Source organism: Hyla sarda, chromosome 4 (genome assembly GCF_029499605.1).
Source record: "Hyla sarda isolate aHylSar1 chromosome 4, aHylSar1.hap1, whole genome shotgun sequence".
Lineage (NCBI taxonomy): Eukaryota > Metazoa > Chordata > Amphibia > Anura > Hylidae > Hyla > Hyla sarda.
This window is the reverse complement of record NC_079192.1, coordinates 164,999,093-165,014,764: the sequence shown is the minus strand read 5'-3', so window position 1 is coordinate 165,014,764 and position 15,672 is coordinate 164,999,093. Positions and strand designations below refer to the sequence as shown.

At 42.5% G+C, this 15,672-nt stretch overlaps 1 protein-coding gene across 5 annotated transcripts in view; it reads left to right on the top strand.

Annotated features, from left to right (window-relative positions):
• The window catches only part of LOC130368644 (long-chain fatty acid transport protein 2-like), a 320,594-nt gene that overhangs the window by 246,729 nt on the left and 58,193 nt on the right, over positions 1-15,672 (top strand). The window contains exon 1 of one of the 5 annotated variants that reach the window (XM_056572599.1): positions 13,857-13,965. The exons of the other annotated variants lie outside the window; for them this stretch is intronic. The gene's annotated coding sequence lies outside the window, so the exon portion shown is untranslated. Of the gene's footprint in view, positions 1-13,856; positions 13,966-15,672 lie in introns of those variants that run through there. 5 annotated transcript variants of the gene reach the window in all.

Sequence of the window (15,672 nt, the reverse complement as noted above, 5' to 3'; positions counted from 1 at the left end):
GACGTGGTAGTAATAGGGGACAGAGAGGCCAGGGTTCTAGGAACCCGAGAGGGAGAGGATGTCGAGCACCTCAAAACAAGAATGATTTTGTACAATGTGGACCATCTTCCTCAACCTCATCGGGTGCAGCCTCTTTTTTAGAGACCGAGCTGAAGGACCAGTACCAGCTACGAATCCGACAGGATCAGCCTCGATACAGCTAGAGAAGGGCGGTACCCATCATGTACTAAATCTGTCCCGTTTCCCCCTGACTGTAGATGAGGAAAGGGTCCTGAGCAAGGGATTATCTTTTGTGCCTACAATTTCACTTTCACTTTTTAAATTCCATAAACTGAAAGACAGGAGGGAGGCTCTAAATTTGGGCATCCCACCAGAACATTTATAGCCTACTAGGGAGCTCTATTCCCTTTTGGAGTCAAACGAAAGACCCAGGGGAGAGGGACCCTTCATGAACTGTAGACCCAAAAACAAGCCATTTCCTCAATTGAATGAGGTATCATGTATTGAAGTTTTTGCTGACCTAGTAAGCAGGGATTTGGGGTCCATTGTGAAAACCCAGGGCTCCCTACCCTCCAACTTTACTAGATGAGAGAGGGAGGCATTAAGGTCTCTTGCTCAGAGTCAGGACCTGATAAGTAAACTTTGAAAAAGGGGGCAATGTGGTATTGATAGATCGTGAGGCCTACATGAAAATGTGTTGTAGATTATTTAATGACACATACACCTACAAAATCCTGAGCTGTGATCCTACACAGGACTAAACAAAGGAACTGTTAGAAATATTGGACCATGTCAAACTGGAGCGTATTATTGATGAACGGGAATATGCCTTCCTAGCTCAAAATGCCCCCACTGTATCCACCTTCTACGCACTACCCAAAATACATGAGGGGCTCTCACCCCTTAAGGGTAGACCTATTGTGGCAGGCATTGGGAGCATAGGCCACAACATTGGCATATATATTGATAAGATCCTGCATGATTTTGTCCTTGCACTCCCGTCTTATACTCGCCACATCGTGGAACCTGATACCATTCTCGCAAGCATAGACGTGGAAGCCTTGTACTCCTCCATACCCCCTGACGTGAGTATAAGGGCTGTTGCATATTTTCTTTCTACCAGGAGTTCCTATATGCATATAAATAACAGCATTGTGCTTGACCTACTTCATTTCACATTGACCCATAATTTTTTTCTGTTTAACGGAAGGTATTACCATCAACTCAGGGGAACAGCTATGGGGAGCCTGTGTGCCCCCACATATGCTAATCTGCTCCTGAGTTGGTGGGAGGCCACCATCCCCATCCAAGATGACAGGGAATACTTGTCATTTCCTGGTCCAGTTTTATAGATGACATTTTCATCTTGTGAACCGAAACACAAGCACAATTTGAGGCTCTGCTAACATCACTCAACTCTAACAACATTGGGTTACACTTTACCCATGAAACATCTTTAGTAGGTCTGGCGTTCTTGGACGTCTATATATCTGAAGGGGTAGGGGGGACCCTGAACACTACCATTTATCGTAAAGCTACCTCTACGAACAGTCTCCTAATGTGGGAGAGCTGCGTAAAAGAATTCTGGAGCACCTTGGTGATGTCAGAAATAATAGAAGCACGCCGTTAGCCATACATATGAGAGAACATCATGGGGGGGATACGAGGGGACTCAAGTTCATGGGGGTCCAAAAGTGAGTCCATCTCCACGAGGAGGGGATCACAATAATGTCCTCTTACAACAGGAATGCAGATGGATTTTCAACCTGCACACGATAGTACCCCATGGACTAAATGATCAGTTAAACTTCTCACCCTTTATCTAAATAATGTTAGCCCCCCCCTCCTCCATGTGGAGGGTATTCAATGGTAAAATTTCCCCCCTAGATCCTTAAGTTGATGTTGATGGCTCCTCCGCAGGTACTATGGTGACCTAGAGGAGGAGTTAGGTAGTTAGGGAGGGTCCCAGTGGGCCTATTTGTCTAGTACCACCTCTGAAGCATCAGGGCCACTAGGGGAACATAGGAGGTATCCTGTGTTCGGTACAGTCTTTTTAAGAGCGTCAATGCTGCCTAGGTTTAGGGCCCTAGTGCAGGTGCCTATCTAGGGATCAGTATTGACCCGTAGGCCTGCGTATTTATGCTTCCCTCCCTTCTGAATAGGTTTTCATTGGTCACCTGTTTTAACTTATACCTGACTCTTTGGAACTACAGAATATGTATTTTTGTTTACTGAAAAGCTACCATATGACAGAGTATTCTAAATCCTGTTGTCTCCCCTTCTTTAGTTGTCATATAAACCCTTTATTTTAATCTATTCAGTATTTCTGCGCTGATCAGCGCAGGTTAATCTGAGTTGGGATTCCCCATGACTGTGCTCCATAGAGTATGAACAAATATACAGCCCAGATAGATGAATCTAGTTGTAAAGGGGTTAATTCCTAACCTTAGATCTATTACAATGCTGTTGCTGTGAAGTACCTACTGACCTATTGATATCTTAATAGCTGCCTTGCTGCCATAACTAATTTCCATACAAGTCTGGTCAAAGCATTATTTGTGTGGCATTTAAAGAGTCATTGTTATGTCAACATTCAGTTTTTCATTGATTTTTCACTTTAATATTAGCCCATACCATGCCTCAAACCAAAATGGTCATAGTGAATAAAAGCGAATAGCACGCCCACTTCCAGACAGCTGACTATTGTGTATCTGAGCGCCGGTATGACGCTCTCCGACAGCGGCCCCGCCCCCTCCTCTGACGTCGGGAGGTGAGCGGTCCAGAAACCGTCATATATGTGTGGTGTCCCGGTACCATAGTCAGAGTTCCTAGGAACCGTGGGGTCCTCAGGTTTAGCCTTCCCTAGTCACCCTTAGATAACTAATATATTGCACAATTAAATGTAAATAAATGTATATAGAAAGTGTAGGGGTCACGTGACAAGGTTTAGGCTCTATGGTTAATGCAAAGAACCTTTGGAGGTTCATAGGCCATGTGATACCCACAATACTTTGTGAGACTGATTGACAGATGGCGTGGACCAATCCTGGAACGGCCAGCCCCTGCCCGTATAAGGGAGCTGCGGCCATTATTCTCTCTCTTGGGTTGCTGTCACTGAATGAGGTAGGACCTCCGCAACTTTTTTTCTGATTATTGGCCTGCATGGATAAACTGACAGCTGCATAGGGTCACAGTGCCTGCATGTACTCAGGAGTGAATTCACATTTAGATGCACTCTGGTTCTATTGGTTCTTATAATTATCTTGGAGCTGTTGTCTCTGAGCACAAGGTTCCCCTGAGGATGTCCCCATGCGTATTATCTAGCATGCGGACAGAAATGCGTTGGGAACGCATGCATTTGATTTAACATTTACATAGCTTGGATTACCTAAATATACATCTACCACATATATATTAGGAGTGTATATATTTGGTGTATGAATATTGGCTCTATAAGGAGATGCAACTCAGTTTACGGTGGTTGAATAGATCTTCTGCGACACGGTTACGGTGGTCAAATATTTTATTTGTCTCTTACGCACCTTTTGGGTTATCACATGTTTTCCTATCTGGTGGTTTTAATTGATAAAATAAATATTTTGAGTTTTAGCGACACCCCAATTTTTGGTATAATTTTCTAGAAAATAACAATGGCACCTGATACCCATAAAAACATAAACAATATTAGTATCACCAACTAATGTGTTGCTGATCACTTTAATATGTTCACACTGGTTAAGATGTTCGCGGAATTCTCGCTGATTAAATCCGCTCAAAATGACGTTTTTTTTCCGTGCGGTATTCGCGCGGAATTCACGCTGTATTTGTGCGGAATTCGCACTGAATTCTGCACGGAATTTGCGCTGAATTCCGCACAGAAATGAAAGGGGATAGGACACACAATAAAATGTGCGAATTCCAAGCAAGTTCCGCACGGAAGCTGGGCAGACTGCCAAAAATGTTTACATTTACTTCTATGGAGTTACGAGCCGAATTCCGCATGAAGAAAGAACATGTTCATTCTTCATGCGGAACGGAATTCTGTGACAGAATTCCGCTAGCGGAATTTCCTCAGTGTGAACTGAGGAGAGGAAAGTTAACTACGGTACATACTATGGGGTATGGCACTGCTGAATGAATTGGAGAGGAATAAGCGATCAGAATTACTCGCTGAAATTCCTCTCCAAACCCTTAGTGTGAACATACCCTAAATTTCAGAGCACATAGGGGGGATTTACTCACCAGTCTTAACTGCTGCTGTTTGTTTTTGGGACATATATTAAGATGCCTCGGCCTCCTAATTAAAGATGACCAAAGATGAGCAAGTGTTTTAAAAGTTGGGTTCTGCTGGTACAGGGAATTAGTTGTGCCCAAACCAATACTTCATCATTAGCCTAAAAACATGTTTATAATACTCACTTAGAGCCCTAAAAGCCCAGCATAACACTGTCGAAGAGCCATAAAAGTCCTGTATAACACTCATAGGTCACATGGAAGTGTATATATGTACTTGTAAACTGTTTTAAAGGCAAAGTTAATTTTATCATTGCTGCAACTTGTATGGCGATGGGTAAATGGATGGTACATGGTGGTAACTAACACTTAAATAAAAATACACTGCACTAGCAGATTTTCTATGCTTTTGTTTATATGCACTCAGAGATATAGAAAGAAGCAATGTATTTTTTTCCAAGTGGTCCAAAAAGTATTCCTTTTTTTGGCAGATGCCTGCCAGTGTTTATATGCACACAGAGGTATCAAAAGAAGAAGAGGTCCAAAAATTATCCCTTTTTGGGAGTAGCAACAGGTTTGGTGCCTAGAAAGTGAAGAATCAATGGCTTTTTATAAGCTGTGATAAATCATTCTCATTTTGAGGTGTAGCAACAAGATTGTGTCCTAGAAAGTGCACAAAAATGACACAAAACCCTCTATGCATTACTTCTTTTTCACCTAATACCTACAATCTCTAAAATGGCTGCTGCAGCTATGTGCATAGGCTTTTCTAGTGGCTTTGACATTATCCCTATACTGCCTCCTGATTGGCTGAGAGAGCTGTATGAAAGGCATGATGGGATTCCCTGATCCTATCGCCTTCTCCTTTCTGCCATGTGGCTGATGTTGTTTTGTCCAACTGCCTGAAGATAAACTTCAAGCCGACCAAACTTTTACCAAATGTCTGATTGAACTTGGGAACTATAGTTTCGGTTTGCTCATCTCTACGCTTAATAAATCTGCCACTGTGCAGTAGCTGGCCGCACGTTGCACAGTGAAAACTAGGCCATTAAGGTGCCACTGACCAGGGGAGTGCCAAGTCCCCTAATACACCCAGCGGATAATGTGGGTGTTTTGAACAAGGGTTCAAACCACCCACATTATAATTTGCTCACTGACACTTGTCCTGGATCACCAGGTCATCGAGCTCCAGCTGATTGTACTCAGCCTGAAGACAGCGTCCAAATGTGGCCAACACTAGGAGGGGAGTGTGACCTCTGCCCTGGTGCAGACGGTGATGTCACATATCTTTGGAGGAAGGAGGCAGTCCAGCTGATGCTGTTCTGAGTGGGAGAAGAGATATATATTTTTTATATTATATTTGCTAGTAGAAAGCATTGCTGCCTGCTGGAAGGGAGGGATTTTTGCCTATTGGGGGTGGGGGATTACTGCTTAATGGGGTTGAATACTGCCTACTGGCAGGGATTACTGGTTACTGGGAGGGATTGCTACCTGTTGGGATGATTATTGCCTACTAGGGAGGATACTGGATACTAGGGGGATTACTGGTTATTGGTGGGATAATTTAGGGGGATTACGGTCACTTTAAGGGATTACTGCCTACTGGAAGGGGGTTTCTGATTACTGAGGGGAATACTGCCTACTGGGAAGATTATTGGCTCCTGGGGTGGATTATTGACTACTGGGGGAGCTACCTGGCTAATTAAAGGATTACCTGCTTATATAGGAGGGGCTACCTACCCAATGAGGGGATTACTTGTCCACTGGGGGTGCTGCTTGCCTACTGAGGGAGCTACCTGGATAATTGGAAAGGATTGCCTGCTTAATGGTCAGCTCAGGAGGTTATAACTTTTTTTAAAGTAGTGAAATAAAACACAACCCTTACAATTCGTCATTGTAATTGTATGGACCTACAGAATACATATAGCATGAACAAACAAGCAACTCATCCTAATTTTTTTAAAGTAGTAAAATAAAACACAACCTATACAAATTGTTTATACATTAATTGTAATTGTATAGACCTACAAAACTTAATGGACCTACAAAATAAAGCTGGATCCCTTTAACCCTGTGTCATTAAAGGGTTAAAAGGATCCAGCTTTAGAAAAACAGAGCTGATTTCTTAAAAAAACTGCACCACATTTGTCTGGGGGTTGGGTGTGATTGGAGCCAAGTTGTAATACCACACACAAACTGCGGACAGAAGTGGTGCTGTTTTTGTTGGAAATTACCTGTTTTTCTATTACTGGATAACCCCTTTAAAGTAGGTGATATACTGTTACACTGTTAGCTTACTATTGCCCCAATGAATAGATTACTGAAGCTCTCACACCTCGATCAGTTGATCAGTGCTGTCTGTGCAGTGATTCTGTCCATGTGGTGGCGTGTGGAGGAATATGTGACCATTCACTCAGCCTCTTCCATACCGTGTTTCCCCGAAAATAAACCCTACCCCGAAAGTAAGCCCTAGCAGTATTATCAGGGTGGGCTGCAATATAAGCCCTACCCTGAAAATAAGACCTAGGCCAAGGGTAATCAACTGGCGGACCGCGATCCAGATCCGGACCGTGGCCACCAGTAATGCCCGCAGACCCGACAATCCCGCCCTTCCCCCCCCCTGCCCTCCTTTGGCTGGTCCCATATCTATGTATCCATCTTACACCTTCATACCGTATGGAAGCTGCAGCGGGACCTCCTTCTGTTGCTGAGCAGCCGGGACGTTTCCCTGCCCCCGGCTGCTAAGCAACAGAAGGAGATCCCGCCGCCGCCGAGAGCTGCAGCTTCCATACGGTATGAAGGTGTAAGGTACGGTAGTTTATTATGGCAGAGGGATGGGGGGCACTGTAGGAGTGTGGAGGACAATGAAGGAAGGGGAGGATGGGGGCTGTAGCAGTGAGGAGAATGGGGGTCTGTAGCAGTGAGGAGGATGGGGGGGCTGTAGCAGTGTGGAGGATGGGGGGCTGTAGCAGTGAGGAGGATGGGGGGGCTGTAGCAGTGTGGAGGATGGGGGGCTGTAGCAGTGTGGAGGATGGGGGGCTGTGGGAGGATGGGGGCTGTAGCAGTGTGGAGGATGGGGGGCTGTAGCAGTGTGGAAGATGGGGGGGGGTGCGGCATCCTCCACACTGCTACAGCCCCCCTTCCTCCCACAGCCCCCCATCCTCCACACTGCTACAGCCCCCCATCCTCCACACTTCTGCAGCCCCCCATAAATAAATAAGCCCTACCCTGAAAATAAGCCCTAGTGTGTTTTTTGGGACTAAAATTAATATAAGACCCAGGCTTATTTTCGGAGAAATACAGTAGGAACACACTGCACACTAGAAACCAGCAAAAGTGCAGTGGAGGAGACTGAGTGATGTTGTATGGTCACGGGCCCCTCACAAGGCACCATGTTCATAAATGGAATCACTGCCTGGATTGCCTGGACCTTGTACCACACGAGGGGGTGGAGCTTCAGTAATCTTCTCATCGGGGCAAAAGTAATTAATAGTGTAACAGTATGTCACCTTGAGGTATATCTTTTGAAAAAACTTCCATAAAGGCCCAACCACTTTAACCCCCTTTAAATTTACCCTTTGACTTTTATATTATATTATTAAATGTTCCACATAATTTTTCTTTTTCAACAATCACTCACTGGCCACTTTATTAGGTACATCTTGCTAGCACAAGGTTAGACCCCCTTATGCCTTCAGACCTGTCTTAAAGGGGATCTTTTTTTTTTTTTCTTTAATCAACTGGTGCCAGAAAGTTAAACAGATTTTTAAATTACCTTTATAAAAAATTCTTAATCCTTCCAGTACTTATGAGCGGCTGTATACTACAGAGGAAATTATTTTCTTTTGGGATTTCTTTTCTGTCATGACCACAGTGCTCTCTGCTGACACCTCTGTCCATTTTAGGAACTGTCCAGAGCAGCATATAGTTGCTATGGGGATTTTCTCCTGCTCTGGACATTTCCTGACATGGACAGGGGTGTCAGCAGAGAGCACTGTGGTCAGACAAAAGAACTATACAACTTCCTGTGGAGCATACAGCAGCTGATAAGTACTGAAAGGATTAAGATTTTTAAATAGAAGTAATTTACAAATCTGTATAACTTTCTGGCACCAATTGATTACAAAAAAATTGTTTTCCACCGGAGTACCCCTTTAAAGGCGTAAAAATGTATTGTAAAAATGTAACAAGGTTTATAGGGCATTTTACATGGCAAGTTTTTGTTATTTGTTTTTTATTGTTTTCTGCTAGTGTTTTTGAAGTCCTAATGAGAGGCCAATGAGAAAAATGGAAAACAAGATGCCATTCAGCATAGTTTGCTATCCTGACCCCCAAAAATATCACCAAAATGGCAATATACAAAACAACTGAATTGCCTGTAGAGCAATAGACGTGTCAACTTTAGATTCTTGGGCTGTTTTCTATTCCGAGCATTCCTTATTTTCCAGGACTCATAGCTGCTGACTGCAATTTTTATCGCTGAGCCTAGTAGTCTTCTTTATTCTTCTGCATGTGTGATAGCCTGGGGTATGGGGAGTGTAGCTGTGCGGATATTAAAGGGTGTCTGTTAACCCTTGCTATTCGTGATGCCAGGGTGAGGGCTCCTCAATAAAGCTTTTCCTACTGCCGCCCTTCCCAGGAACGATAGGGAGGTAGTTGGTAATAGAGTAGAGATAGATAATAATGAATTGTCCACAACCGGAGAGTTTCTGTAAACTGCGTTAACTTTTACTGAAGATTTTCTGTATGCTTCATTAACATAACAGTCTCTTAGCATAACAACCGTTTCTTTTGGAGATTGACAATGGTTGGGACTTTAGCATTAAGAGTCTTTTAAGGTATTGCGCTGTTCCACTGGATTTAGGGGAATTAGTTGCGGTCCAGTAGTCATGCTAGCATTAGCAGGAATTAGAATAAAACTCACGATTTTAGTTCTGCTAAAGGCCGTAGGTTTTGAGGCCTAGCGTGTCTTTGAAAGTTGCGTAGATCCTTCCTGCTAGTCCAGCATTCACAAGAGCAGCAACCCAAGAGAGTGATAATTGGACGCAGCTCCCTTATATGGGCAGGGGCTGGACTAACGCTAATTGGTCCATACTGATGTCAATCACCATTACAGAGATTTGTGGGTAACACGTGACCCAAGGACCTCCTAAGGTCCTGCAACATACCATAGAGGTTACTAGCATGGTCACATGACCAAAGGTCCTGCGACGCTGAACAAGGTAAGTACTGTACTATACATTTTTATGCAATATATATAGATATAATTATTAATATATATACATTTATTAACATCACACTTAGACTTAAGGAGAGGCGACTAGGGGCTGTCCCACCTGAGGAACCCTACCTGAACGTAGTTTCTCTGACTTTGGGGACCTCTAGACTAGGTACGGTATGCAATACGGTACCGGGACACCACACATGCAACACACAGCCTGTTTGCTGGCTTACAGCAGTGGGAATAGCAAAAAAGATTAAAAAAATGACAGATTTGTCTGTAAAATATCTTTTTCAACTATTTACCGATTAGTTTAATTCGGGGGGTTTGATGTGTCAGTCCCATTAGCAACAGTCACAATTGTGTGTTAAAGTCTGCTGGTGGCAGTAATTAAAGATTTAAATGATTGTTCCTTATTATGAAAAGAAATCCCAAATAAAATTCACATTAAATATTTCAGGTAAAATAAATAAATACACACACATACACACATTTTGTTTTGACATTTGAGCCTTGGCCAGTAGTAAGTGGGCATGGTTGAGAGGAAAGTGTGTGCAGCATTGTTAAAAGGTTGTGGCTCTGCATCTGCATTTTTGGCATAAAAATAAGCTAATTAATAAATAGTGTAATGTTACACTAGACCAGTGGTCTTCAACCTGTGGACCTCCAGATGTTGCAAAACTATAACTCCCAGCATGCCCGGACAGCCTATGGGGTTTTGTAGCTGCCCGTTTGCACCCGTATATGCCCGTAATTCATTACGGACGTGATACAGTGACGGGACATCGTGGTGGAAAAATTACTGCATGCAGTAATTTTTCCGCCACGATGTCCCGTCCCTGTATCACGTCCGTAATTAATTACGGGCATATACGGGTGCAAACGGGCAGTTACAAAACCCCATAGGCTGCAATGCGATTTAGTCACGGCCGTCAGGGGTTTTGTAACGGCCGGTTTCCCCGATATAGTGACGGAACTGGTGACGGAAGTTCCTAAACGGAACTATTTCACAGTGTGAAAGAGGCCTAATCAAAATTTACACTTTTAGGCTAGGTTTCCACTTTTTTTTTTATTTATTTTTTTAATGTTTTTTGAGAAACTGCCACTGTCAAAGTCAGAAGTGGATCCATGAGGAAGGAGAAATATAACTCCTTCCTTTATATGTCATATTTCTTTTTAATACACTTCTGGCTTTAGCTCAAAAACTGCACTGGCAGTTTTTCAAAACCTGCCAGAAAAAAACCTGTGTGGAAACGTAGCCTTAGGCTAGGACTCCACTGAGATTTTTGCCCTGAGATTTTTGTGGCATAAAAACACCAGAAAAAACACCAGAAAAACTGCCACAGTTTTTCCCTGCGTTTTTGCGTTTTTTTCTGGTGTTTTTACCTTTGTGTGGAATTTGCCATTTTTTGCCCCTTTTGCTTTTTTTTTTTACAACATAGTTTGGTAAAAAAAAATTAAAAAAAAATGCAGTAGGGATGTAAAAATGTATTTAACTAAATGTTTATTTTTTATAACAAAATGTTAATAAAATGTTTTATAAAGTGTGTGTGTGTTTAACTTTTTTTTTTCAAATTTTTTATGTAGTACTACTACTCCCAGCATGGAACAATACTGTTCCATTCTGGGAGTAGTAGTACCTCTAGTATAGACATATCGCCCCAGGTGTCAGTCTGACACCCGATGCGATCGTCCATAATATAGCAGAGATGTGGCTCTATACAGCGCTCACATCTCTGCTCTATTCACATCACTGGCCGTTCATATTTCCCACCCAGAGCTGTGATTGGCCGGATGGTTTCAGCCAATCACAGCTCTGAGGAAAAGATGAATGAATGAGTCGCCAGCCCGGAGCATAGTGCAGAGCAGGGATGCGAGCGATGTATACAGTCGCTCCATCTCTGCTATAGACAGGACGGTCACAGCGGGTGTCAGTAGTGACACCCACTGTGATGTGTCCTTTAGCATGCACACTCTGCACCATGCCGGGAGCTGTAGTACCTGCATTAATAGCCAGATCACAGTGTAACTTCTGACACCCTCTGCGATCTGTCTATTAATTCAGGTACTACAGCTCCCAGCATGGAGCAGAGTGTACTCCATGTTGGGAGTAGTAGTACTTGTAGTTAAGGAAAGATCACTGCGGGTATCACTCCTGACACCCACTGTGATGCTCCTGTATAATGTATGGATGCAGCGGCCGGCGCTCTCCTATGGTCCTCTGCACTGCCGTATATATACACATATTCATATTTGTCACAGAGAGCTGTGATTGGCTGGAACCATCTGACCAATCACAGCTCTCTGTGGGAAATATGAATATGTGTATATATACGTCAGTGCAGGGGACCAGAGAAGAGCGGCCGTCGCATCTATACATTATACAAGAGGATTGCAACGGGCGATCTGTCAATAAGTACAGGTAACTACTACTCCCATCATGGAACAGTATGTTCCATGCTGGGAGTAGTAGTACTACCTAAAAAATGTTTTAAAAAAAAAGTGAAAAACACACACACACTACATTTTTATTATTGTCGGCTACATTTTTAGCGCTTTACCCGCTCACATAAAATGATCCCTGTTTAAAAATTTATAAACATTTCGTAATAAAAAATATACATTTCATTAGGTACAATTTTTTCCAGCACTACTGTATCTTTTTTTATAAAAGATTTTTTATGGTACCCCACGAAATTTTTATAAAAAAGGTATCTCCATAATTTTTTTGGTTCGCTAAAGTCCAAAAAAGAATAAAAACCGCCTGCAAAAACACAAAATTTTAAACCAACATGGCGTTTTTCTTGGCGTTTTTGCTCTCCCATAGACCTCTATGGGATGAAAACGCCACAATTTCAGGGCAAAAAACGCCAAACTAGGTTTTGGCAGGCATTTTGAAAATCCAGCCTCTGAGCCCGAAATTGCTGAAAAATGCCAAAAGGATAAAAAAAAAAAAAGTTTACCATTGTCTTGCAGCTAACATCTGGATGCGGCGTTTTTTCACTGAAAAAATGCAGTGCGGGAAAATTGGCGTTTTTGATGGCGTTTTTGCAAAAAAAACCTCAGTGGAGTTCCAGCCTTAGGGTAGGTTCACACCAGCGGATTTTCGCAGCGTATTTAGCTGCGGATCCGCTGGTGAAGGCCCCGCTCTATGCTGGCTTTACATGTGCCTGCTGGTAGTGGCAATACGCCGCTACGAGCAGACACAATGCAGCGATGTGTGCCCCGTACTTGCACATCGTGGCCACTCTCCCTCCTCTGAGCTAGGCAGAGAGCTCCCGTGATGTGCGAGTATGCTGCGACTCGCACAACGCAGTGTGCCTGCTGGTAGCGGCGTATTGCCGCTACCAGCAGGCACATGTAAAGCCAGTGTAGAGCGGCCTTCACCAGTGGATCTGCAGCCTAAAATACGCTGTAAATCTGCACGTGTGAACCTACCCTAAGGCTGCATTTCCACTTGATAAGTTTTTTTTAAAGAAAACTACCACTGCTGCTTTTTCTAGCTAATCCAGAAGTGTATTCAGAAGGAATGGGAAATATAAAGGAAGGACTTATACTTCTCCTTCCTGACACATCTTGGTTCTGGCTTAAAAAAATGCAGTGGCAGGTTTCCAAAACACTGGCAAGTGGAAATGCAGCCTAAGGCTAAGTTTCCACTTGTTTCCTTTTTTTCTGGCAGTTTTTGGAAATCCGCCACTGCAGTTTTTGCGCCAAAGCCAGAAGTGTATTGAAAAGGAATAGGACATATACAGGAAGGACTTACACTTCTCCTCCCTTATGGATCCACTTCTGACTTTGGCTCAAAAACTGCAGTGGCAGATATCCAAAAACTGCCAGAAAAAAAACAAGTGGAAACTTAGCCTTAGACAGTTAGACAGTTTTTATTTATCTGCCCCAGCGTACTGCTTTTATCCATTTTGTGGATGGAAAACTTCCATTAAAGTCTATGGTGAAGGTTTAAATAGGTATGCATCTGTATGTGATCTGTACTGCATTCATATGTCATCAGTATTTCATGTCTTTTGTATCCACTTTTCAAAGTATAGTTCAATTTTTTACCTAGAAGACAGCACATTAGTATTTTCTGTACATAAATATGGATAATATTACTGATGGTTGTATGAACAATATGGATGTATATAGATGAGACTGCTCATCCATAAGACATCCATATTTTCAGTTATTTTTTCCTATACTTCCACCCCAAAAACAGTTATTGACAGTTAAACAATATATAAAATGGTGCCAATAAAAAATCCAACTTATTCTACAAAAAAAGCCCTAAGCCTTCATAAGGCTATGTTGATGGAAAATTAAAGTTATCTATGACCAAACATTTAGGTTAAGGAATCACTAAGGAGTTAATATTCTTTGTCATTTATTGTTAAATATAGTAGTGAACGGAAACAGGAATCCTCTTACAACCAGACACAGAAGGAGAGGGAAATGGTTGATCTCCTGGGGCACTGAAGAATTCTTAGCTTTGATGTGATATGTGTTCCTTTAAAGGGGTACTCCAGTGGAAAATAATGTTTTCAAATCAACTGGTGCTAGAAAGTTTAACAGATTTGTAAATGACTTCTATTTAAAAATGTTAATCGTTCCAGTACTTAATAGCTGCTGTAAGCTCCACAAGAAGTTCTTTTATTTTTGAATTTCTTTTCTGTCTGACCACAGTGCTGTCTGCTGAAACCTCTGTCCATGTCAGGAAATGTCCAGAGCTCGCAAAGGTGGGTGCAGATTGAGGGGTCCCTAGTGGCAGATCCCCCACTATCAGACATCTTATCCCCTATCCTTTGGGTAGGGGGATAAGATGTATTAGGGCCGGAGTACCCCTTTAATATTTTTAATAGAAGGAATTTACAAACCTGTTTAAATATAAAAAAAAAAAAAAATTATTGCACAATAGTTCAATAGACTTTGTATTAAACTTATATTCACTGTTACATGAGCAGCACAAGAGATCTGGTTGTTAAAAGCCACAAGCCTCTAAGATTTGAGATCTTTTTGCCAGCAGACTGACATAGTCTTTTTTACACACCAAAGTGCTCTGGACAAGTAGGGAGACATCTAGTGGCAGCTTTTTTAAACACAAATACATTTTTTAAAACAATGTGCATTAGAAAAAAAAATTTATTTACCGTAAGGAGTGCAATAGCAAAAATTAGTTTTAATGACAGTGCCCATTTAAAGGCCTGAGGCAGCCTAGCCCCAATCACACCATGTTCTTCCAATAACTTTAGGGCCCATTCACACTTTTGGGCAGAGACTCCATCTGTAGCGGGCTACAAAATAAGTCTTCTCAATAGAAGGCAATGTATTCCAGAGTGGATTTTGCCAAAAAAATTAACAAGCTGGATTTTTTGGCAAGAGTCTACGGCGGTATGTCTGCCACAGAAAATTTAATAGTGTGAATGGTGCAACAGAATCCCATAGAAAACAATGGGAGGCTGTTACACCATCATAGAAGTATGAAATAAGTTAGTAGCCTACTATATTCTGTATATATAAGTTTTTGTAAGGAAAAAAAAATGAAAAAAGAAAAACCCAAATATGGACGAGAGGGCAGATGCTGCAGCACCTAATGATTAGGCTGGACTCCTCTCATAGTGCCATTTTACAGTTTTCATATGTATGTTCTCTTGTGTGTTACAGTATTATGCTGCCCTCAGCATAGTCGCTGTGCAAGGTTCCCTGTAATGTGTATGTCAGGATCTTTTCCCATAGTTTTAGGAAGGCATGGAAAAATGTTGCACAGGAAGAATGCTTAAAAAGGATAGAAGTGTTAATAGTTTTTATAAATAAAAAAAAAATACAAAGGGGGAAACCAACCCACTATGCCAGTGTTTTTGGTATGAAATTTTTTTGCACTGTTACACCAGGGCAAAAATGGTTAGTGTAAAAGGCCCAGAGGATATACTACAACTACAACTATACTACACCAGAAAACTAGCATAGCTTGTAGCTTAAAGGGGTACTCTGCTGCCCCAGCGTTCTGAACATTTTGTTCCAAACGCTTGGAGCGGGCACCGGGGGTCGTGACATCACAACCATGCCCCTCGTGATGTCACGCCACACACCCTCAATGTGAGTCTATGGGAGGGGGTGTGGTGACCACCACACCCCTCCCATAGGCTTGCATTGAGGGGGCGTGGCGTGACATCACGAGATGTGTGCCCGTGACGTCACGACCCCCGCCGCCCGCATCCACTGTTCTA